Source organism: Chiloscyllium plagiosum, unplaced genomic scaffold (assembly GCF_037043375.1).
Source record: "Chiloscyllium plagiosum isolate Xiang-an unplaced genomic scaffold, Cpla_swu_hap1 HiC_scaffold_27, whole genome shotgun sequence".
NCBI lineage: Eukaryota > Metazoa > Chordata > Chondrichthyes > Orectolobiformes > Hemiscylliidae > Chiloscyllium > Chiloscyllium plagiosum.
This window is the reverse complement of record NW_028270165.1, coordinates 50,055,912-50,080,600: the sequence shown is the minus strand read 5'-3', so window position 1 is coordinate 50,080,600 and position 24,689 is coordinate 50,055,912. Positions and strand designations below refer to the sequence as shown.

The 24,689-nt window shown below is 45.7% G+C and overlaps 2 non-coding genes across 2 annotated transcripts; one reads left to right on the top strand and one right to left on the bottom strand.

The window, feature by feature from the left end:
• Nucleotides 1–1,032: 1,032 nt before the first annotated feature.
• Nucleotides 1,033–1,104, bottom strand: trnae-cuc (transfer RNA glutamic acid (anticodon CUC)). The gene has a single exon. It is a non-coding gene; the product is annotated as a tRNA-Glu (tRNA).
• Nucleotides 1,105–9,982: 8,878 nt separating this feature from the next.
• Nucleotides 9,983–10,056, top strand: trnan-guu (transfer RNA asparagine (anticodon GUU)). Its single transcript has one exon. It is a non-coding gene; the product is annotated as a tRNA-Asn (tRNA).
• Nucleotides 10,057–24,689: the final 14,633 nt, after the last annotated feature.

Sequence of the window (24,689 nt, the reverse complement as noted above, 5' to 3'; positions counted from 1 at the left end):
TTCTCTGTGCTGCAGTGTGTAGTGGCTCGTTGAAATAATGTCCTGATGCAGCAACGCTTGTGGGTGTTGGGATGATTGTTTCTGTGGTTAAGAATTTGGTTTGTGTGTGTTATTTTTCTGTAGATGCTAGTTTGAAGTTCCCCATTGACTGTTCGCTCTACTGTGACATCTAAGAATGGGACTTTGTTGTTGTTCTCCTCTTCAAACCAGGAGCCCCCCTCAGCCCCAAAGCCTCACCATTTGGAACACCAATATGCAGACGAGTCAAAGGCCTCCACTGAAAACACCAAGTCGAAGATTCACGCCACTCCATTTACTCCATCCAAGAATTCCTGAACACCAAAGACACTAAGATAGAAGAGGATGGAATAATGCTGTCCTTTGACATAACAGCCCTGTTCACATCCATTAACATCAACTTGGCCAAACAAAACTGAAGACACTACTCGAAGAACCAGAGACACAAACACAGCACCAACTTCATCAGCAAAGATAGCACTGTCAACCTCGTAGAACTGTGTCTTACCACCCACTTCATATTCAGTAACAAGCCCTCCAAACAAATCAACGAAATACCCATGAAACCACCAGTATCAGGATTCCGAGCAGAAGCAATAATGCAGAGACTCGAACAAACAGCCCTTCCAACGATCCACCCAAACTTTGGGTCCACTACAGTGATGACACTTTTGTCATCAAAAAATGAAACAAATTAGAGGAAACCTACAACACCATCAACAATATCCTCGCTGACATAAAATTCACAAAAGAGGAGAACAACAACAAAGTGCCATTTCTAGATGTCACAGTAGAGCGAACCGTCAATGGTAAATTCAAAACAGCGTCTTCAGGAAAACAACGCACACGAACCAACTACTGAACTACAGAAGCAATCATCCCTCCACATACAAACAAATCTGAATCAGGACACGATTTCAACGAGCCACGACACACTGCAGCACCCAGGAACGACTGTAAATAATTACACAGCGCATTTAAGAAGAATGGGTAGCCTGCACCCCTGAAAATGGTTTCCCTGACCGGGAATCGAACCCGGGCCGCGGCGGTGAGAGCGCCAAATCCTAACCACTAGACCACCAGGGAGATGCGGATTCCGCTTGTCAGCTCTCCTAAAAATTAATTCCCTGCCCGGAAATCGAACCTGGGTCGCGGTCGTCAGCAAGCTTTCACCTGTGCATCCAACAATGTCATTTCTTGTATCCATTGCTCCCGATGCGGTCTCCTCTACATTGGGGAGGCTGGAGACTCCTCGCAGAGTCCAGTCACGGCGCTTGAGGGGATATTTCCAGGACACCCGCAACAATCAACCCCATCGCCCTCTGGCCCAACATTTCAACACCCCCTCCCACTCTGCCGAGGACATGCAGGTCCTGGGCCTCCTCCATCGCCGCTCCCTCCCCTCCCGATGCCTGGAGGAAGAACGCTCCATCTTCCGCCTCGGATAAATTCAAACCCAGAACATTAATGTAGACTTCACCAGTTTCCTCATTTCCCCTCCCCACACCTTCCTTCAGTTCCAAACTTCCAGCACAGTGCTATCCTCATGACCTGTCCTACCTGCCAATCTCCCTTCCCACCTATCCGCTCCACCCTCCTCTCTGACATGTCACCTCCATCCTCACCCCCATTCACCTATTGTACTCTTTGCTACCTTCGGCCCAGCACACCCCCACCCCCCAATTTATCTCTCCGCCCTGGAGGCGTCCTGCTTCCATTCCTGATGAAGGGCTTTTGCCCGAAAAGTCGATTTTCCTGCTCCTCGGAAGCTGTCTGACCTGCTGTGCTTTTCCAGCACCACTCTGATCTAAACTCTGGTTTCCAGCATCTGCAATCCGCACTTTTGCCTACCCAATAAACCCAGTGTGTCGATTTCACATCAACAAACTGACACAAGCAGACACAACGTGTGCAGAAACCCTAGCCACATTACTTTACATAAAAGACATCTGGGAAATGATGTCCAGACAACCCAACGCTCTCAGCATCATGGTAGCCCACAAACCTACCAACACACTTACACAGCGGCTAATGAACCTGGAATAGCCTATACAAACAACCCGCAAACGAATGTTATTTACAAAATACCATACAAGGAAATATATACATGAACCCTGCCGCACAGTTCTCTGTGGCAAGAAATGCTGGGATGAGATAAGGAAGATTTTTTTCAGCCAAAACGAATCGGCACTGACTGGACAGCCATTTAAAATCTACGCTGCCAGGCCAGGATGGAAGATCCAACGGGATGAACAGATTTCTTATTTCCTGAAGATTTACAAAGCTGAGACTGGGTTTTGGTGTTTGTTCCCTTTCCACTCCCAGGAGCCGCAGTGGTTGGGGAGGTGAGTTGGAGAAAGTGAAATATGTCCATGAGCAGCGTGTGGGTCGATTTCAGCTTCCCCTCCTCTGACAGCGCTGTGATGTGACTCTGATGTTCTCAGGGACACTTACTGACGCGAGACAGTGAAAAGAGTCTCGTTCCTGCAGATCAGGAATTCAAACCGTAGGGCGGCTTCAGGACAATGAGAAAGATTAATTGGAGTGTGTGAAGAAGCTGTGAGCTGCATTTCAAAGAGGTAGGTGGAGTCAGATGCGTCATCCATTGCGCCCCGGCCCTGTGCGTACCTGACGCCACCATGCTGCAGAGTTCTGACGTTAACACGGACATGCGCAGCAATGGGAACATTCACAAGAGGAACAGCCAAAGATAATCACCGTCACTGCTTCCCTTCCATTGTCCCAACTTGGTGAAGCAGTATCTTTCACTGGCAAATAAAACACATTCGTCCTCAGGTGCCTGCTTCATTTTGATCACGACTTCACGCCCCTCACTGTTCTCGTCTCATTTCCAAACACTTGGCTCATAGCCTCAAAAGTAACCCTGTGGATATCTGATTGTTCCACCCTGACAGGCAATGGGTTGCAGATTTCCAACCCCTCCACTGATGTGAATCTTAAAGAAGAAACCGGGGAACAGTCTTCCTTTCTTTTTGACGACATTTCTCAACTGTAGTCGGCAAGGTTCACACCTGCGTGGGGAAACCGCAATCGATCTGAAATCCATCGTATTAACCACTCGACCCACGAATACAGAACCACACTGACAGCTTCATTTCCCAGGTCTCCCTGCCTGTGGAGCTGAGAAAGACTGAGTTATTGCTGTGTTTGTTTGAATACAATCACTTCACAGGTTTCGAAAGGGTTACATATCTGCACATGGCGAGTCTGGTTGTTTCATCACGAAAGATGAAATAAACTTTCAGTTAAAAAGAAAACTAGAAATTGCAGGAGGAACTGAACAGGTCAGGCAATATCTGTGGAAAGAGAATCAGAGTCAACATTTCAGAATTCCGTTTTCTCCAGCAGTTTCTCTTTTTGTCATGGACTCTCAGCATCCGCAGTCCTTTACGTTAGAGATTAAATAAATTATGAAACCCCTTTGTGCTCCCTCAGTGGAGAAGATTTCCGTTTGGGGAACATTTTCCTGATCCCATTAAAAACCAGAAACTTCGCAGCTGGAAGGAGAGCAACAAACACGCCGCCCGTGGGTGGGCTCGAACCACCAACCTTTCAGTTAACAGCCGAACGCGCTGACCAATTGCGCCACAGAGACAGGCGACGGCGCTGGCGCTGGCCGCATCATCGCTTAGGGGAGGCTATTAGCGAATTCATAATTCATCCTATTCCGCCTAGAATTACAATTGTCGTCTATTAGTTTTGCTTTTCCATAATAAAGCCTGGGACATTCATTGTGGAGATACCGGGGACAGTCTTCAGACACATCCATGTCACTCGGACCTAGCTTTCTTACTCCGGGGCCGTCGCCCTTCGAGCCTTTCCGTGTTTTGCCTGTTCCCGAGTTCTCTCATTGGCTCGGAGGCGAGAAGGGGTTTGAATTCCTGATGTGCAGGAACGGCAATTCTTTCAATGTCTCAGATCAGTTCATGACCCGAGAATATCAGAGTCAATCTCCCGGCCTCTTCAACAAGGGGACGGTGTCTGCACTGTCTCTGCTCAGTCGGACAGTTCATCTTTCATTCTCCTCTAAATCCGCTTCCCAAACAGTTTCTAAAGATTCACAAAGCTGGAGACTGGGATTTCTGTTTTGCTTCATGAACATTTTTCCATTTCCTAACTGACAATATTTTGCCAAAATATTTTCCCAATTGTACGCCTTGCATCATGTCCAGGGATGAGGAATTTCCATTTTGGGGAGACATTCCCAAGGTTGCGAATGTTCGCTTTGGAGTAAAGAAGGTTAACTGGAGATTTCCTGGGGCTGTTGGTAATGATGGGAGAAGAAGCGGTGGGAATGGGCAGATTAATGATCAGAAGAATCAATTGCCACTGACCAGAGTCAGTTACCAGAGGACAGGGATTGAAGTTCTTGAATGAAAAGCAGCACTTGTGCCGAATAAACACAGAGAATACTGCAGAACGCCAACAGGTCGAGCAGCATCTGTGGAAAGGTAAACAGAGCTGACGTTTTGAGGCCGGTACTTTGTTTGTTCAGAACTGGAGTTTCCTGCATGGCAATCAATTCCCAGACATGAGAACATTCTTTTCTTTTTCCACAAAATTGAAAGCACCATCCCACCCCCTCTCACCCCTCTATTCTCACTCCGCTCAAACTAATTCTCCCGATGGTACTGATTCAGGATCTTCCAGAGACCGAAAAGTGAAAACATCAAGACAGACATCTTTGAATTTTGGATACATCCACCTGAAAGTTAGTATCTTTCACGACATCTAGGAGTGAGTAAGTCTGATTTTGGGAAGCAAAAAAAGTGTCAATTCAGGATGAACCTTCAATGCAGCTTCTTGAGAAACAACCAGACACGAAATGGTTAACATCTGGGGAGGTGGAAGTGGGGAGATGGGGGAAATGAGATATCAAGGCATTGGCATCGACACCAGACAGAATAGTGACTGTCAGACATTGACGTGAAATTGAGGATTGCAAATGCTCGAGAGTCAAAGTGCAATGCTGGAAAATCACAGCAGATCAGGCAGCATCCGAGGAGCAGCAGAGTCAATGTTTCAGGCAAAGCCCTTCATCTATTGATATTGAACCTTCCGTCTTCAGATCTTCAAATAATCTGTAAAAAGAGATCACCAAAATCATCACTGTCAGTCCAGGTTAGAAATTCCAAACAAGCAATTCTACTTTCCGCAGAACATTCTTTTCTTTTTCCACCATCCCACCCCCTCTCACCCCTCTATTCTCACCCCACTCAAACTTCCTATTCATATACCCATCCAGATGCCTTTTGAATGTTATAATTGGACCTACATCCACCACATCCTCCGGCAGATCATTCCTTACACTTGCCTCCCTCACCCCAAACATATTACACTTCTTTTCGGGACTTCTGCCATCCCAGGGAAATGACCTTGTCTATTTACCCTATCCATACTTCTCATGACTCTATAAATGTCTGCAAGGTCATCCCCTCAGCCTCTGGTATACCGGGGAAAACACTGCGTTTACTTTTGGGTTCACACTCACTGAACCTTCCTCCCGTGTAAAACATTGTTTCCCTCCCCAACACTGTCCAGGGAAAAGCCAAGAGTGCTGAGACTCTGGAGTTGGGGGAATGCCACGTAGAATTCCTACAATGTGGAACACGCCATTCAGCCCAACAAGTCCACACTGACCATCCAAAGTGTAACCCATGCAGACACATTCCCCTATCCCATTACTCGACATTTACTGTAAACTGTGGGCCCATTTAGTATGGCCACTTCAGCCGAAACTGCACATTGTTAGATTTTGGGAGGAAAACAGAGCACCCGGAGGAAACCCACGCAGACACAGCCGGGAGAATAGGCAAACTCCACACAGACAGTCGCCCCAAGGCTGGAATCGAACGCGACTCCTTGGTGCGGTAATACAGCAGTGCTAACTACTGATCCATCGTGCGACCTATGTGCACAAAAAGAGGTGGGGATTGGGAACTTTGTTAATTGTACCACACAGTGGATCGTTGAGTAAGGTTAAATCTCACGGGATCCAGGGAGAGCTAACCAACTGGTTACAAAATTTAGAAGCGCATTGTTGTAGATGCTGGAATCCTTCCTGAAAACAACAAATGCTGGAGATCACAGTGGGTCAGGCAGCGCTGTGCTACACGATGACTGGATAGTGTGGATGTGGAGATGATGTTTCCACTAGGTGAAGGGTTGAGGATGCCAAGTCATTGAGAGCATTTAAGACCGAGATAGGTTCTTGATTAGGAAGGGGTCAAGAGGTATGAGGAGAGGGCAGCAGAATGGGATGGAGAAACATATCAGCCATGATCGACTGGTGGAGCAGACTCGATGGGCCAAATGGCCTCATCCTGCTCCTGTATATTATGGTCTTAAAGCTTGGCAGATGTCTTAAGGGGTTCTCACAAACTATTTCAGAATCCTGAAGAGGAGTTGTTGGACTCGAAACTTTAACCCCGCTTTCTCTCCACATATGCTTCCAGTCCTGCTGAGTTTTTCCAGTGTTGTCAGTTTTTGTTTCAGTTTTCCAGCATCCACAGTTCTTTGTCTTATTTATCATAGTTATATCATATCATATTTATCTTGCCCTTCCCAAGTGTCTGGAACTTCATCTCCCTGATCTACAAACTGTTCACTTACCCTAGAAATGACCACTACCTCCTTATCAGAGTAGACCCTTTTGCTACAAAATGGTTGTTCAAATCTGTGACCAAAATAATTGCATTCGTAATTACTTACACCAGGGACTCTCAATATCTCAGACAAGAACACAGCCAGATTGTTTCAAACAGAACATTTATGTGATTTGATACAATTCCCTATTCCATACTTTACCAGCATGTTGCTGGAATGGAGGGTTTGAGTTAAGACGAAGCTGGGACATTTTTCCAACGGAGCCGAGCAGGTTGAGAGAGAACTTTATAGAGATTTTTAAAATCAGGAGAGGTATAGATAAGGTGTCATTTCCAGGAGGCTCAGAATATTTTATTGCTCCAGAAGGTGTTTAAGGGGGTCAAAGCTTCAGCAGAAATCAAACAGAGCTGAGGACAAACAACATCTAACTCTGTGTGAACAGGGAGACCAGAGGACAGAGAAATCATGACCTGAAATCCGAGCTGACACCAGACTACCATGTTATCAGTGCTTTGATTAGCAGTGCCCACCCTCTACCTTTACGGAGCTTCCCACTCGACTTGAATGCCACGTATCCCCTCGATATTCCGGATCCAATCCTTGACATTCTGAAGCCATATCTCTGTAAGGAGTCTCAGATCATAATTAATCTCTTCAACGTGTGCAGTCAATTAATTCGCTTTGGTTACAATGCAGCACACATTCACATACTGAGCTTTTAGTTTTATTTTTTTGTGATGGTTAGAATCCAGTTTTGATTGCTAGCACATTTGTTCTCCTTGTCCCTTTCAATCATTCTCTGGTGTTTGGTTTCCACATCAATACATTGCTCACTGGCCTTGATTTGGATTGGCCATGCTAAATTGCCCAGTGTCCAGGGATGTGCAGGTTAGGTGGGTTAGCCATGGGAAACGCAGGGTTATAGTTTCAAAGTAATAGAAGGAGTAGGCCATTTGGCCCATCGACCCTGCTCCGCCATTCATTAAAATCATGGCTGACCTATCAATCATCTCAGCTCCTCCTACTTGCATTATCCCAACTACCCTTAATTCCCCTACCACGCAAAAACCCATCCAACAGTGTCTTAATGAAGCTGCCTCTACTGCTTCCTTGAGCACAGAATTCCATAGATGTACCGCCCTCTGGGACAAGCAGCTCCTCCTCATCTCTGTCCGAATTCTACTACCCCCTAATCTTGCAGCCAAGTCTCACCCACCAGCAGAAAAGACGTGATGGGGTGGTGATGGTGGAGTGGTTGGGAGGTGTATCTGGGGTGGTGTGTGTTTGGAGGGCTCAGTGTGTACTTGATGGCCTGAATGGCCTGCTTCCACACTGTTGGGATTCAATGATATACTGCAGTTATGTTTGCCCCAGATCACAGCACCCAGAATGTCCCGTCTTCTACAAATCAAAAGACAAGCCACACCCTGCCCTCTTGTATGTGTGTTATCGAAATACTTAATCATTTCTAGTGAATACAGCCCACACCTGCTGCTGCTGCAAGTAACCTTTACAATGCTGAAGAAACAATGCAATACCTGCAGTACTAAAAATTGTAAGGCTTCTAACCCTTCACTAGGCTCCCTGCTCAGCACACTGTACTTACTGCCGGTAAAACTTAAAACACTTCATCCCCACAGTGCAATGAATTTCCACTTTCTAACAAAATCCTGGATGTACTCACTCACCCAGCTTCTGTCTCACAAATGGAAGATTTCTGCTCCTCGTAAGGGCAAAACATCTTTGAAAGCTGCTTCTGAATGTCCACTCTTCACAACGACACTTCTGCTTTCACCAAAGATCATTAGAGTCATGCAGCACGGAAATAGACCCTTCGTCCAACTCGTCCGTGCCAACCAGAGATCCAAAATTAATCTCGTCCCATTTGCCAGCATTTGGCCCATAACCCTCTCAAGCCTTCCTATTCATATACCCATCCAGATGCCTTTCAATATTGTAATTGAACTAGCCTCCACCATTATCTTTGGCAGCTCGTTCCATGCACACATCACCCTCTGCATGAAAATGCTGCCCCTCAGGTCCCTTTAAAGTCTTCCACCCTCACCTCAAACTGAAACTCACGACTTTCGGACTCCCATATCCTGGGGAAAAGATCTCTGGTATTCATCCTATGCATGCCCCTTATAAACTTCGAATGGTCACAGACGCTCCAGGGAATACAGCCCCAGCCTATTCAGCCTCTCCCTGTAGCTCAAACCCTCGAACTCTGGCAACAACCTCCTAAATCTTTTCCTAGCCCTTTCAAGTTACACAACACCTTTCCGACAGCAGGGAAACCAGAACTGAGTGCGGTATTTCAAAAGTCACCACTTACTCTGGCAGTTCATTCAATAAACGTACCATCCTCTGCGTGAAAAAGTTACCCCTTAGATCTCTTTTGTATCTTTCCCCTCTAACGCTCAACCCATGCCCTCTCGTTCTGGACTCCCCCACCCCAGGGAAAAGACTTTGTCTATTTATCCTATCTATGCCCCTCATGATTTTATGCATATACAGTTACAACGTTTAAAAGACATTTGGATAAGTACATGAATACGAGAGGTTCGAAGGTTTATGGGCCAAACACTGGTAGGTGGGACGAGTTTAGTTTGAGATCATACTCAGCATGGACTGGTTGGATGAAGGGTCTGTTCAGTGCTGTCTGACTCTAGGACTGGCCTGTACTGGTCTTAAACCCATTTTCTTACCTCTCCCATAACCATCCACATCTTTATCGTTCAAAACTCAGATTAACTTAGCCTTGAATATGTTCAATGTAGAATGGGGAAGAGGTTTTGGCAAAATATTGTCGGTTGGCAGGTGGAAAAATGTTCAGGAAGTAAAACAGAAATCCCAGTCTCCAGCTTTGTGAGTCTTTAGAAACTCTTTGGGAAGTGGAATTAGAGGAGAATGAAGGAATGAACTGTCCGACTGAGCAGAGACAGTCCAGACACCGTCCCCTTGTTTAAGAGGCCGGGAGATTGACTCTGATATTCTCGGGACATGAACTGATCTGAGACATTGAAAGAATTCTCTGCACATCAGGAATTTAAACCTCTTCTCGACTCGGGACCAATGAGAAAATACGGGAAGAGGCAATACACTGAAAGGCTCGGAGGGCGATGTCCCCGGTGTAAAAGGGCTAGTTCCTCGTGACATGGATGTGCCTGCAGATGGTGGGATCAGACTGTCCCCATGTCTCCACTACGAATGTCCAAGGCTTTATTATGGATAAGTAAAACTGACAGAAGACAATGGTAATTCTGGGCGGGTCATGTTGAATTATGAATTGAATAGCAGCTTTCTCAAAGAGACTGTGCATGCGGTTTTCGGGTCTGTCCCTGTGGCGCAATTGGTCAGCGCGTTCGGCTGTTAACCGAAAGGTTGGTGGTTCGAGACCACCCAGAGACGGAGTGCTTGCTATTCTCGCTTTTACCGCTTTCTTGGCTGCGCGTTTTTAATGGTGTCAGGAAAATGTTTCTCGAACGGAAATCTTCTCCACTGAGGAAGCACAGAGGGGTTTCTGAATTGACTGAATTTCTAACGTAAAAGACTGTGGATTCTGACAGTCCGAGACAGAAAGAGAAACTGCTGGAGAAACTCAGCAGGTTTGGCTGTACCTGGATAAGGAAACAAAAAGAGTTCTCAAAAAGGTTTTCTCTGATTCTCTTTCCACAAATGCTGCCTGACCTGCTGAGTTGCTCCTGCAATTTCCGGTTTTGTTTTTAACTGAATGTCCATGTCATCTTTCGGGATGAAACACCCAGACTCGCCATTTGCAGATATTTAACCCTTTCGAAACCTGTGAAGTGATTGGATTCAAACAAACTCTGCAATGATTCACTCTTTCACAGCTCCACAGGCAGAGAGACCTGGGAAATGAAGCTGTCAGTGTGGTTCTGTATTGGTGGGCCGAGTGGTGAATGCGATGGACATCAAAACCATTGCGGTTTCCCCACGCAGGTGTGAACCCTGCCGACTACAGTTGAGAACTACCGTCAGAAAGAAAGGGAGATTGCTAAGACGGTTTTTTTTAAAGATGCAAATCAGTGGAGGAGTTGAAATATTTCAATCACATTGGGACTGGTCGGGAATCTGCAACCCACTGCCTGACAGGGTGGAATAAGCAGATTACCACAGAGCTGCTTTTGAGGATATGAGCCAAGCATTTGGAAATGAGACGAGAACAGTGAGGGGCATGAAGTCGTGATCGAAATGAAGCAGGCACCTGAGGATTAATGTGTTTTATTTGCCAGTGAAAGATACTGCTTCACAAAGTTGGGACTATGGAAGGGAAGCAACGACGGTGATTATCTTTGGCTGTTCACATTGTGAATGTTCCCATTGCTGCGCATGTCCGTGTTAACGTCAGAACTCTGCAGCATGGCGGGGACAGGTACGCTCAGTGCCAGGGGCGCAATGGATGACCTGTTTGAAATGCAGCTCACAGCTTCTTCACACACCCCAATTATTCTTTCTCATTGTCCTGAAGCTGGCATAAGGTTTGAATTCCTGATCTGCAGGAACGAGACTCTTTTCACTGTCTCGCGTCAGTAAGTGTCCCTGAGAACATCAGAGTCACGTCACAGCGCTGTCAGAGGAGGAGAAGCTGCTCATGCGCACATTTCACTTTCCCCACTTTCCCCAACTCACAGTCCCAACCACTGCGGCTCCTGGGAGTGGAAAGGGAACAAACACCAAAACCCAGTCTCAGCTTTGTAAATCTTCAGGAAATAAGAAAACTGTTCATCCCTTCGGATCTTCCATCGTGGGCTGACAGCGTTGATTTTAAATGGCTGTCCAGTCAGTGCCGATTCGTTTTGGCTGAAAAAAATCTTCCTTATCGCATTCCAGCATTTCTTGCCACAGAGAACTGTGCGGCAGAGTTCAGGTATATATTTCCTTGTATGGTATTTTGTTAATAACATTCGTTTGCTGGTTGTTTTTATCGGGTATTTCAGGTTCATTAGCCGCTGTTCAAGTGTGTTGGTAGGTTTGTGGGCTACCATGATGCTGAGAGGGTTGAGTTGTCTGGACACCATTTCACAGATGTCTTTAATGTAAAGTAATGTGGCTAGGGTTTCTGCAGACGTTGTGTCTCTTATGTGTCAGTTTGTTGATGTGAAATCGGTACACTGGGTTTATTGGTTCGGCAAAAGTGAGGACTGCAGATGCTGGAAACCAGAGTTTAGATCAAAGTGGTGCTGGAAAAGCACAGCAGGTCAGACAGCTTCCGAGGAGCAGGAAAATCGCCGTTTCTGGCAAAAGCCCTTCATCCGGAATAAAGGCAGCACGCCTCCAGGATAGAGAGATAAATTGGGGGTTGCTGGGCCGAAGGTAGCAAAGAGTACAATAGGTGAATGGGGGTGGGGATGGAGGTGACAGGTCAGAGAAGAGGGTGGAGCGGATAGGTGGGAAGGGAGATTGGCAGGTAGGATAGGTCATGAGGACAGAGCTGAGCTGCAAGGTTGGAACTGAGGTAAGGTGGAGGTAGGGGTAATGAGGAAACTGGTGAAGTCCGCATTGATGGCCTGGGATTGAATTTATCCGAGGCGGAAGATGAGGCGTTCATCCCCCAGGCATCGCGTGGGGAGGGAGCGGCGATGGAGGAGGCCCAGGACCTGCATGTCCTCGGCAGAGTTGGAGGGGGGTTGAAATGTTGTTCCATAGGGCGATGGGGTTGATTGGTGTGGGTGTCCTGGTGATGTTCCCTCAAGCTCTGTGACTTGACTCTGCGAGGAGTCGCCAGTCTCCCCAATGTAGAGGAGACCGCATCAGGAGCAATGGATACAAGAAATGACATTGGTGGATGCACAGGTGAAAGCCTTCTCACGACCATGGCACGGATTTAATTTCCGAGCAGGGAAGAAATTTTCAGTCGAACTGTCAGCCCCCTCAGCCTCTCCCTGGTGGTCTAGTGGTTAGGATTCGGCGCTTTCTCCGCTGCGGCCTGGGCTCGATTCCCGGTCAGGAAAGCAATTCTCATGGGGTTTATAGGTTGCCCGTTCTTCTTAAAAGCGCTGCACAGTTATTTATTGATCTTCGTAGTTCCTGGATGCTGCAGTGTGTAGTGGCTCGTTGAAATAGTGTCCTGATTCAGATGTGTTTGTATGTGTAGGGGTGATTGCTTCTGTCGTTAAGTTCTTGGTTTGCGTGCGTTGTTTTCCTGTAGAGGCTGTTTTGAATTTACCATTGACTATTCGCTCTACTGTGACATCTAGAAATGGCACTTTGTTGTTGTTCTCCTCTTTTGTGAATTTTATGCCAGTAAGGAGATTATTGATGGTGTTGTAGGTTTCCTCTAATTTGTTTCATTTTCTGATGACAAAAGTGTCATCGCTGTAGCGGACCCAAAGTTTGGGTTGGATCGTTGGAAGGGCTGTTTGTTCGAGTCTCTGCATTATTGCTTCTGCTAGGAATCCTGACACTGGTGGTTTCATGGGTGTTTCGTTGATTTGTTTGGAGGGCTTGTTACTGAATATGAAGTGGGTGGTAATGCACAGTTCCACGAGGTTAACAGTGCTATCTTTGCTGATGAAGTTGGTGCTGTGTTTGTGTCTTCGATTCGTCGAGTAGTGTCTTCAGTTTTCTTTGGCCACGTTGATGTTAATGAATGTGAACAGGGTTGTTATGTCAAAGGACAGCATTATTCCATCCTCTTCTATCTTAGTGTCTTTGGTGTTCAGGAATTCTTGGATGGAATAACTGGAGTGGCGTGAATCTTCGACTTGGTGTTTTCGTCTTCAGTGGATGCCTTTGACGAGTCTGTATATTGGTGTTCCAAGTAGTGAGACTCTGGCCTGAAGGGGGCTCCTGGTTTGAAGAGGAGGAGAACAACAACAAAGCGCCATACCTAGATGTCACAGTAGAGCGAACAGTCAATGGGGAACTTCAAACTAGCATCGACAGAAAAACAACACACACAAACCAAATACTTAACCACAGAAGCAATCATCCCAACACCCACAAACGAAGCTGTATCAGGACATTATTTCAACGAGCCACTACACACCGCAGCACAGAGAAACTACGAAGGAGAGAAGAGAAATACGTATATAGTGCATTTAAGGAGAACGGGTCCCCAATAAACCCAGTCCGCCGATTTCTCATTGATGCTTCCAAGCTGACTCTCAAAAATTCGGTTTGTCCCTCCATTCATTCCTGTTTGTTTTCTGTGGGGTTTGAAAGCTTTCGTAATCCTCTGACTGAGTATTTGAGTTGGGAAGTTATGTTGTGGCTGTAGAGGACATTGGTTAGACCACTTCTGGAATATTGTGTGCAATTCTGGTCTCTCGCCTATCAGAATGATATTGTGAAATTTGAAAGGGTTCTGAATCACCAATGGGTCCACAGAGGGGACGAGGCCCTTCTGCTGCCCTGAATGTGGGAAGGCCTTCAGTGATTCCTCTGCCCTGCTGACGCACGAGTTGGTCCACACCGGGGAAGGCTGTTCTCCAAACAAGTGCGAGATGGCCTTCAGCAGTTCTTCCCGCCTGCTGAGACACCAGTGGGTCCACACCGAGGAGAGGCCGTTCTCCTGCCCCGAATGTGGGAAGGCCTTGACACGCTCCTCCACACTGATGAATCACCAGCTGGTCCACACGGGGGAACGATGGCGGTGGCGGAGGCGGGGAGGCCATTCTGCTGCCCTGAGTGCGGGAAGGCCTTCAGCAATTCCTCCGCCCTACTGAAACACCAGTGTGTTCACACCGGGGAGAGGCCCTTCAGCTGGCCCGAGTGTGGGAATAGGTTCATGTTTTCCTCCAACTTGCGGAAGCACCAGCGGGGGCAGCAATCAGATCCCACTGGTGACGCTGCCTTGGGTTACCCCCCCAGGAATGAATCTCCTGACAGTGTGCAGTGGGAGAGTAGGTGGGCTGTTTTTGTTTTCTGCTGGACTGCAATTGCCTCCCTTACACCCCACAACCACATCCCCATGGTAGCTCAGGGTTAGCACTGCTGCCTCATGGCACCAGGAACCCAGGAATAATTTCACACTTGGGGGTCTGTGTGCAATTTATGGAGGGTAGGAAAATGGATCTGAGTAGGTTACTCCTTCGGAAGATCAGTGCAGACGTGTTGGGCTGAAGAATATGTTTCACATTGTAGGAGTTCAACCATCCTATGAACTTTGCTTTCAGTGGACACTGCCGCTCATTGAGCCAGGGACTGCACATTGCCAAATGAAATGATCCAGAGAAACCTAAGACCGCAAGACCATCAAAGCAGAAGTTAGGCCATTCGGCCCGTCGACTCTTCTCTGCCATTCGTTAGTGACAAAAGTAGCGCAGATGAGATTAGCTTCAGTGTGGAAACAGGACATTTGTCCCAACAAGTCCACACCGACCCTCCGAAGAGTAACCCATCCAAACCCATTTCCCTCTGACTAATGTACCTAACTCTATGGGCAATTAAGCATGGCTCATCCACATGACCTGCACATCTTTGGTTTATGGAAGAAAGCAGGATCACCCACAGAAAACCCACACAGACACTGGGAGAAAGTGCAAACTCCTCACAGACAGCCAACCAAGGCTGGAATCAAACCTGAGCCCCTGGTGCTGTGAGGCTGCAGTGGTAACCACTGACCCACTACATATTGCACCCCGAAGTAGGCAAGCAGGAGGTTGGGAGAATACAGCAAGCCATGCAGCACCAGAATATGGAGTAGTCAGCGCTTTGGGTATTAACCCTTCTTCAGGACTGAAACGTTGACTTCTCTATGAGAAACGATTTACAGGAATGTTGTTGGGGTTTGGAGGATTTGAGCTGCATGGAGAGGCTGAATAGGCTGGGGCTGTTTTCACTGGAGCATCGGAGGCAGAGGAGTGACCTAATAGAGGTTGCAAAATCATGAGGGGCATGGACAGGGTAATAGACAAGGTCTTTTCCCTGGGATGGGGGAGTCTAGAACTAGAGGATTAGGTTTAAGGTAAGAGATGAAATATATTAAAGGGACAACGTCTTCATGCACATGGTGGTAGATACATGAAATGAGCTGCCAGAGTATATGGGTCAGGTGCTGTCAAATGGGACTAGATTAATTTAGGATTTCAGGTCAGCATGGACAAGTTGGACCGAAGTGTCTGTTTCCATCCTGTACGTGTCTCTGACTACTGGTCCTGATGTAATTTTAAAATAGAGTCCAAGTAACTTTGAATAGTTCAATCTTGTTGCGCTCAACTCCTGAAAATTTTCAAATGAATCCCTCTGAGAGATACTGTTTAAACATGCTGAGTTGCACAAAGTATCCCATCAGGTTCAACACAAACCCAGAGTTGAAGAAGTCAGAAGTCAGAACACCAAGGGGACCAAAACTGATCACAATATTCCAGGTGCAACCTCATCAACGTCCTGGAAAACTACAACATAACTTGCCAACATCTGTACTCAATTCCCTAATTGATGAAGGCCAGTGTGCTGAAACCTTTCTTCACTGCCTTGTGTACCGATGTAATCAGGGATATAGGACCTACTTTTGAATGATCTACAATCCAGCTTATGGAGCACAGAAGCAGAGTAGTGCTGCGTGAGTGTGCTGGGCACATTACACAAAGGTCGGTGGGTCAAAACCGTGTAATGTCTCCGTGAGCTGCTTTCGTTTGCAAAGGTGCTCTGTTCTGGATCTTGCCTTTGCATTTACTTCTCAAAGCTTCTTCAGTGGAGGTGTGGCAGTGGCAGCTGGAGCCCAGAAGTTCAACAACCCCCCCCAGAGCTGGAGGAAGATCCAAGCTCCAAAAGCGGGGTGTAAGGCTGGGGGCTGGACTTGCTTTAGGCTTGTATCTATTAACTCATTTAAATGGTACCTACTGTATGGGGCTATGGTTTACATTAAAACCGGATGATCATATCAGAGTGTTTATATTTAGCAGTGGTAGCTGGTAAATACACTCCCTGGAGGAGCACCTTCCTATGATGCTGCATTTCTTGCCTTCTGCCCTTCCCCCATTTCTTATCTCCATCCTTGATTTTATGGTTTTTGGTCAAATTTAATTTAATATTAATCAGACTTGGTATTCACTGTGTGCTATTAATTTGTTTCTTCGAATATTGTAAGTCAAAATTAATGCTGTAATCTTCATTTCTGATGTCAGGGTTTGACATTGAATGTGCAGGTGTGAATACCAGTAAGTTGTGAAAATACGTCAAGAACTTGTGGTTTTTTAACAAAAAGAGCAGTTCACTGATATTCATGGCATTGTCTCATTTGGGGGTGATGACTCAAATCTGACCAATAAACAGTTTCATGCAGTCACCCAATTTACTTAAAAATTTCTTTAATTTAATAAATAAAATAACTCTGGCAGGCTACGGTTTATGCAATCTATTTATAAGATTATGTCCATTGCTCACAATATGATCTCATCCATTTAGGAAACTGGACGCCAACTAGCGAACATTTCAGGGAACAACCTGGGACACTGAAACGAAGCGACCGACGGCCCTGTGGCTGAACACTTTAACTCCCCCTCCCATTCCACAAAGGACATTCAAGTCTGGGCCTCCTCCACTGCCAAACTCTTGCTATCGACACTGGAGGAAAATCACCTCATCTTCTGACTTGGGACCTCCAAGTACATGGGATCAATGTAATTTCACCAGTTTCCTCATTTCCTCTCCCCCACCTTGTCCCAGATCCAACCTTTCAATTCAAGACCAACCTCCTTGACCTGTCATACCTGTCCACCTTGCTTCTCACCTATTTGCTCCACCCTCATCTCTGACCTAATCACCATCAATCCCCTACCTCCATCTACCTATTGCATTCCCAACTACCTTCCCTCCAGCCCCACTTCTTTCCCATTTATCTCTCAGCCCCCTTGGGCCGCCCTTTATTCCTGATGAAGAGCTAAACCAAGACTATGATGAAGCAACATCCTCAACAAATAGGAAATAGCTCCCAATTCAGATTTCATCCCCTCTTCTGTTTTCCAGTTCTTTCAGAAATAAGAAATGTCTTTTTCTTCCACTAGAAAGTGATCTTCCACTTTGCGCTGTCTGAAGTGTTATGCCACACCATTACGTCAGCCACCTTTTAAGAATTCTTTCAACCTGTTTTTCTAACAATTGTGGAGGTGACCAAAAGCAAACATTTCACTCCTGCTCAATGCCCCATTTCTCCTCCTATGAGCCATTTTATCATGTTGTCTGTGTTACAAGCAGCCAAGTGCACTTGGTTTCTGAATTGAAATTTGGCCATTGACGTGAACAGGATTAATATTTATCGATGGCTCGCTGTGTTTGCACTAATTGTAATTATCCACCAATACGATGTATTTTGTTCCACCAAAACTGGAAACATTGATCTGTGTTTATATTGCAGTCGGATGTAGAAAGTCATCCCAGCGATCTTCACGCTATTATAGTTTACTGTAGCCGTAACAGCATTGCGTGGCAGCTTGATGGGACTAAAACTTGGATGGAAAGAATGTAGATTGATGAGAAGTCAAAATGGCAGAGTCTCTGGCCACAATCGGTCTGTCTGGCTTGATTATATGAGTGGCGGCTCTTCAAGAGCAACTTCCACTCCATCACTTCAACCAGCAAGAGGAGATAAGTGTGAACACAACATTCCAACTGTGACATATCCGCATTGCTTCGATGTTATTGATCAAAATCCTGGAACTCGCTCCTGAACCTTTATTATAGACCACATCATATTTGTGAAGCAATTTAAGAGGCAGCTCACCACCACTTTTTCAAGGACAGTTTGGAAGACTTCTGGCACAGCAAATGATACACACATGATATTGGAGACACTCAAATCGTATGGACAGATGATTGGCTAACCAATGATACAGTAGGGATAGGGGCATGTTCAGGATCGCAAATTGTAACTAGCAATGTGCCACAGGGATCAGTGCAGGGGCCAAAATTATTTACAATATGGATATGAATTACTTGGATAAGTGAAGTGAATGTACTATTGCTAAGACTGCAATAGAGACAGTTGATTGGAGTGCAGGTGGTGAGGATGACATGGAGAGGGATATCGACAGGTTAAGCAAATGAGCAAAACCTTGGCCGATGGAATAGAATGTGGAAAAATGAGGTTGTGCACTTTGTCGGGAGGAAAAGTGCTGAATGTTAAATGGAGAAAGCTGCTGAATAGGTGGATTTCCAAGTTCGCATCCATGAACACTTCATCCAAGTTCATTGAGTAATAGGGAAGGTAAATGGGCAGTTGGTTTTTAAATTGACTATAAAAGTAGGGAGGTTATAGTGAACCTAAACCAAACACCAATTAGGCCACAACTGAACACTGGGAAGTGGTTTGGGCCTTTTAGCTAAGGTAAGATATACCGGCATTGGAGGCAGTCCAGAGAAGTTTGACCAGGATGATATCAGGGATGGAAATAATGTCTTACGAGGAGAAATGAATAGGTTGTGCCTGTGGTTAATAGAAGTTAGAAGATTTCGATGTAACCTTATTGTCACAAACAAGATTCTGAGGAGACGTGACAGGCTAGATGTGGGAACGTTTACCCTTATGGGTGAGTTTCGAACCAGAGGGAATACCTGCAAATAAGGGATTGCATGCTTAGGACAGCTGTTGAGCCTGGATTGTTAAGTGCATTCAAAACTAAGAAGTTTTTTTTAAATCAGAAAGGGAATTGAGGATTATGGGGAACAGCGGGAAAGTGAAGTTGATGTTTACCAGAACAATAGTGGGAGACAAAATGCGACATCCGATGAATGAATAAAGGAAAATAGTCAGGAGAAAATTGTCATTGAAGGGAAGATTGGGATCTAGTGATAATGGTTGAGCAACCTAGAGATCTCGGTCTTCTGAGAACATAAATTCAAATCCCATCATGGCCGCTGGTGGAATTTATGTTCAACTAACAAAGAGATCTGGAAGTGAAAGTTTCTCTCGGTCCTGGCAACCAGGAAACAGTTATTCACTAAAATAATGAATTGCAGATGTTGGAGATCAGCAACAAAAGGCAAAATTGCTGGGGAAACGCAGCAGGTCTGGCAGCATCTGTGGAGAGAACCTAGTTAATGTTTTGAATCCAGCCAAGTTTTGAAGGACCACTTAAATCAAAGCAGGAACACTGTTGTCTCTTCATAGATGCTACCAGAACTGTTGCGTTTCTCCTGAAACTGTCCTTTTTAGGGCAGGAAATCTACCATTCATGAACCCTGCTTGCATGTATGTACGTGCGTGCGCGCACAGACACACACACACACTTTGTGACTCCAGACCTACTATAATGTGGCTGACTCTCAACTGCCTTCTAGCATGTAGTCACAATTACTCTGTCCAAGGGCCATGAGGGACAATGAGCAAAGTTGGATGTGCCCGCAATCATCACATCCCACAATATATTTTCTCATTACTGAAAAAAAACAAAGAGTAATGAAGGACAGCCAAAACAAACTGCTATGGGAAAGTCATGCCCAACTAACCTGATTTGCTTGTAGTTATATTTTTTAAAATCCTCTTCAGAGAGGACATTGATTACACCACTGTTGGAATACTGCATGCAATTCTGGGCTCTCTGCTACAGGAAGGAGGTTGCGAAACTTGAAAGGGTTCAGAAAACATTTACAAGGATGCTGGCAGAGTTGGAGGGTTTGAGCTACAGGGAGAGGCTGAATCGACTGGGGTCATTTTCCCAGAAGTTTTGAAGGGTGAATGGTGACTTTATAGATGTTTATAAATTCATGAGGGCATGGATAGGGTACATAGGAAAGGTCTTTTACCTGGGGTGGGAGAGTCCAAAACTAGATTGCATAAGTTTAAAGTTATTTGGCAAACGGAGTTTAATATAGCTAAGTATGAGGTCTTACATTCTGTATCGTGAAATCAACGTAGGATTTGCATGGTGAATGGTAGGACCTTGAGTGCAGTTGAACAGAGGGATTTTGAAGTTCAGGTTTTGGCACACTGGACTTCATCAGTGATGGCATTCAGGATAAGATAGCAAATTAGAGGAGAGATATGCACCAAATATTAACGTCTACCAACAAGCACCAAATCTGTTTCAAATGCAGTATTTTGAACCAAGAGATCTAGGGTTGCGGGTTCTGAGCTCCCAGAAAATGGAGTCGTGGGTAGACAGGGTGGTGAAGAAGGCTTTTGGCATGCTTGCTTTCATTGGTCAGAGCATTGAGCACAGGAGTTGGGACGTCTTGTTGCAGCTGTCACACATGCCACACAACAACGATAGGCGTGGCGCTGCCCCCCACTGACTGGCTGTCCCTTTGAATATCTGGGGGAAGATTAGACCCACCTCCCTGTGTTTGGCTCATGTGTACTTAACCAAATAATTTTAAACATTGTAACATTACCTGCATCCACCACTTCCTCTGACAGTTCATTCTACACACGAACCACCTTCAATGTAAAAAACGTTGCCCCCCACCCCGTCCTTTTCAAATCTTCTCCCTCTCATCTTAAAAATATACTCCCAAACTTTGAACTCCCCTACCCTTCGGGAAAGGACACTGGTTATTCACCTTACCTTTGTCCCTCATGACTTCATAAACCTCCATAACCTTCACCCTCAACCTTCTACACTCCAGTGAAAAAAAGCTCCAGCCTATGCCGTCTATAAATCATTCTGGCAACATCATTGTTAAAAAAGGTGAGCTTTAAGAATTGCCTGAAAGGGCAGTGAAGATTCAACCAGCTGACAGTGGATCTGAAATCACAAGTAGATCAGACCAGGTTCGGACAGCAGCAAACCAGAGAAGTTTTTACAACAAACCACAACGGTTTCATCATTAGACTCTTAATTCCAGATTTATATTGAATTCAGATTCCACCATCAGCCGTGGCAGGTTTTGAACCCAGGACCCCAGAACATTACCTGGGTGAATAGTCTGGTGACAATAAAATCGGCCGTTGCCTCCCCTGAACACATTGGCATATTGTGTTTAGAGGTAACAAAGGAGCAAGAGGTTTGAGCAGCAGCTAAGTTGTTGATATTACACAAGGGAACATCAGCACTCTCAGAAATGGCACATACTGAAGCCAGGACCTGTTTCAGAGGTAAGGGCTCGGGAACCATAAGAAATAGGAACAGGAAAATGCCATTCAACCCCTTGAGCCTGCTTCTCCATTCAGTCGGATCGTGGCTGATCCGACATTCCCCACATGCACTTTCCTGCCCTTTTCCTGTAACTGTTCATCCCCCGATTGATCACGGATCTATCGATCCTCGTTTTAAATGTGACATGAAGGCTGTCAACAGAGTTACTGGGATGGGGGAGGGTCGGGGTGGGGCTCAGGTTGGACTTGGGGACTAAAGCAATGGCTTCACACTTCACAATATTTATCAAAGGGAATGTATATAGTTTATAGTTAAAAATTCCTGGAGAAGGGGTCATGCTGGAAACTTCGATTCTCCTGCTCGTTGGATGCTGCGCTTTTCCAGCAACACATTTTCAGCTCTGATCTCCAGCATCTGCAGTCCTCACTTCCTCCTAGAGAATCCCATGGAGTCTCACAGAGTGACACAGATGTACAGCACGGAAACAGACCCTTCCATCCAACTCGTCCATGCAGCCCAGATATCCTAACCTAATCTAGTCCCATTTGCCAGCACTTGGCACAAATCCCTATAAAACTTTCCTATTCATATACACATCCAGATGCATTTTAAATGCTGTAATTATACAGCCTCCATCACTTACTCCAGCAGCTCATGCCGGACATGCATCACCCTCTGCGTGAAAAGGTTGCCCCTTAAGTTCCTTCTATATCTTTCCACTCCCCTCCCTAAAACTATGCCCTGTAGTTCTGGACTCCCCCATCCCAGGGAAAAGAACTTGTCTATTTGCTCTCCATATCCCTCATGATTTTATATACCTCTATAGCCCTTAGCCTCCGACGCTCCAGAGAAAACAGTCTATTCAGCCTCGCCCGATAGATCAACCCTCCAACCCTGGCAAAATCCTTGTAAATCTTTTCTGCACCTTTTCTAGTTTTGCAACATCTTTCCGAAAGGAAGCAGACCAAAATTACATGCAATATTCCAAACGTGGCCTGACCAATGTTCTGTACAGTGGAAACATGAGCTCCCAACATCTATCCTCGATGCTCTGACCAACAAAGGAAAGCACACCAAACGCCTTCTTTACTATCCAATCTGCCTGCGTCTCTACTTTTAAGGAACTATCAACCTGAACTCCAAGGTCTCTTTGCTCAGCAACACTTCCAAGGAACTTACCATTAACTGTAAAAGACCTGCTCTGATTTGTTTTTCCAAAATGCAGCACCTCATATTAATCTATATTATCCTCCATCTGCCACTTCTCAGCCCATTGGCCCATCTGATCAAGGTAACCTTCTTTGCTGTCCACTACACCTCCAATTTTGGTGTCATCTACAAACGTACTAACTATACCTCCTCCGTTTACATACAAATCATTTATATAAATGACAAAAAGTAGCGGACCCAGCATCAATCCTTGTGATACACCATTGGTCACAGGCCTTCAGTCTGAAAAGCAACCCTCCATCACCACCCTCTGTCTTCTGCCTTCTAGCCAGTCCTGTATCCAAATGGCTAGTTGTCCCTGCATGCCATGAGATTAAACCTTGCTCACCAGTCTCCCATGAGGAACCTTGATGAACCCCTTTACTGAAGTCCATATAGATCACGTCCATCGCTCTGCCCTCATCAATCCACTTTGTACTTCTTCAAAAAAACTCAATCAAATTCGTGAGACATGATTTCCCAAGCCTAAAGCAATGCTGACTATCCCTAATCAATTCTTGCCTTTCCAAATACCTGTAAATCCAATCTCTCAGGATTCTCTCCAAAAACTTGCCCAACACGGATGTCAGGCTCACCAGTCTTTAGTTCCCTGGCTTTTCCTCACCACCTTTCTTAAATAACGGCACCACGTTAGCCACCCTCTAGCCTTCCGGCACCTCACCTGTGACTATTGATGATAGAAATATCTCAGTTTAAGGCCAAGCAATCACTTCCCCAGTTTCCCACAGAGTTCTACGGTACTCCTGATCAGGTCCTTGGGATTTATCCACTTTTATGCATTTCAAGATATCCAGCAATTTCTCATCTGTAATAATGACATGTTTCAACATGTCACAATCTACTTTCTCACAGTCTATATCTTCCATGCCCTTCTCCACTGATGCACAATATCCGTTCAGTATCTCACCCCCGCCAACCGCCCCCCCCCCCCCCCCCCCGCCCCCATCTACTGCAGCTCCACACAAAGGCCGCCTTGCTGATCTTTGAGGGGCACTACTCTCTCCCTTGTTATCCTTTTGTCCTTAATGTATTTATAAAAACCCTTTGGGTTATCAATGATTCTATTTGCCAAAGCTATCTCATATCCCCCTTTTGCCCTCATGATTTCCCTCTTAAGTATGCTCGTACTGCCTTTATACGGTAAGGATTCACTCGATCTCTCTGTCGATACCTGATGTATGCATTCTTCTTTATCTTAACCAAAATCTCATTTTCTCTAGTCATCCTGCATTCCCCAACCTACCAGCCTTTCCTTTCACCCTAACAGGAATATACTGTGTCTGGACTCTTGTTATCTCATATTTGAAGGCTTCACATTTTCCAGCAGTCCTTTAACCTGCGAACATCTGCCCCCAATCAGCTTTTGAAAGATCTTGCCTAATACCTGAGTCTTCCTCCAATTTAGAACCTCAACTTTTAGATCTGTTATATTATTTTCAATCACTATTCTAATGTTAATAGAATTATGGTTGCTGTCCCTTAGGTTTTGCACCCACGCCAGTATGTACATCCACATTGTGAATCAGTAAATGTCCTTGTACACACTTAACAAATTCCTCTATTTGGCAGATGGGTAAATGGGCAGGAGTTATATCTTGGGTCCACTCTTCCTTCATTCCCATCAACCCTAACCCCATTCCCACCCCAATAGTCCAACGGCACTTTCCCCTGCAACTGCCGAATGTGTGACACCAGCCCCTTTACCTGCTCCCTCCTCACTATCCAAGGGCCCAAACCTACCTTCCAGCTGAAGCGGCAGTTTACCTGCACTTCCCACAACCCAGTCTACTGCATTTGCTGCTCCTAATGTGG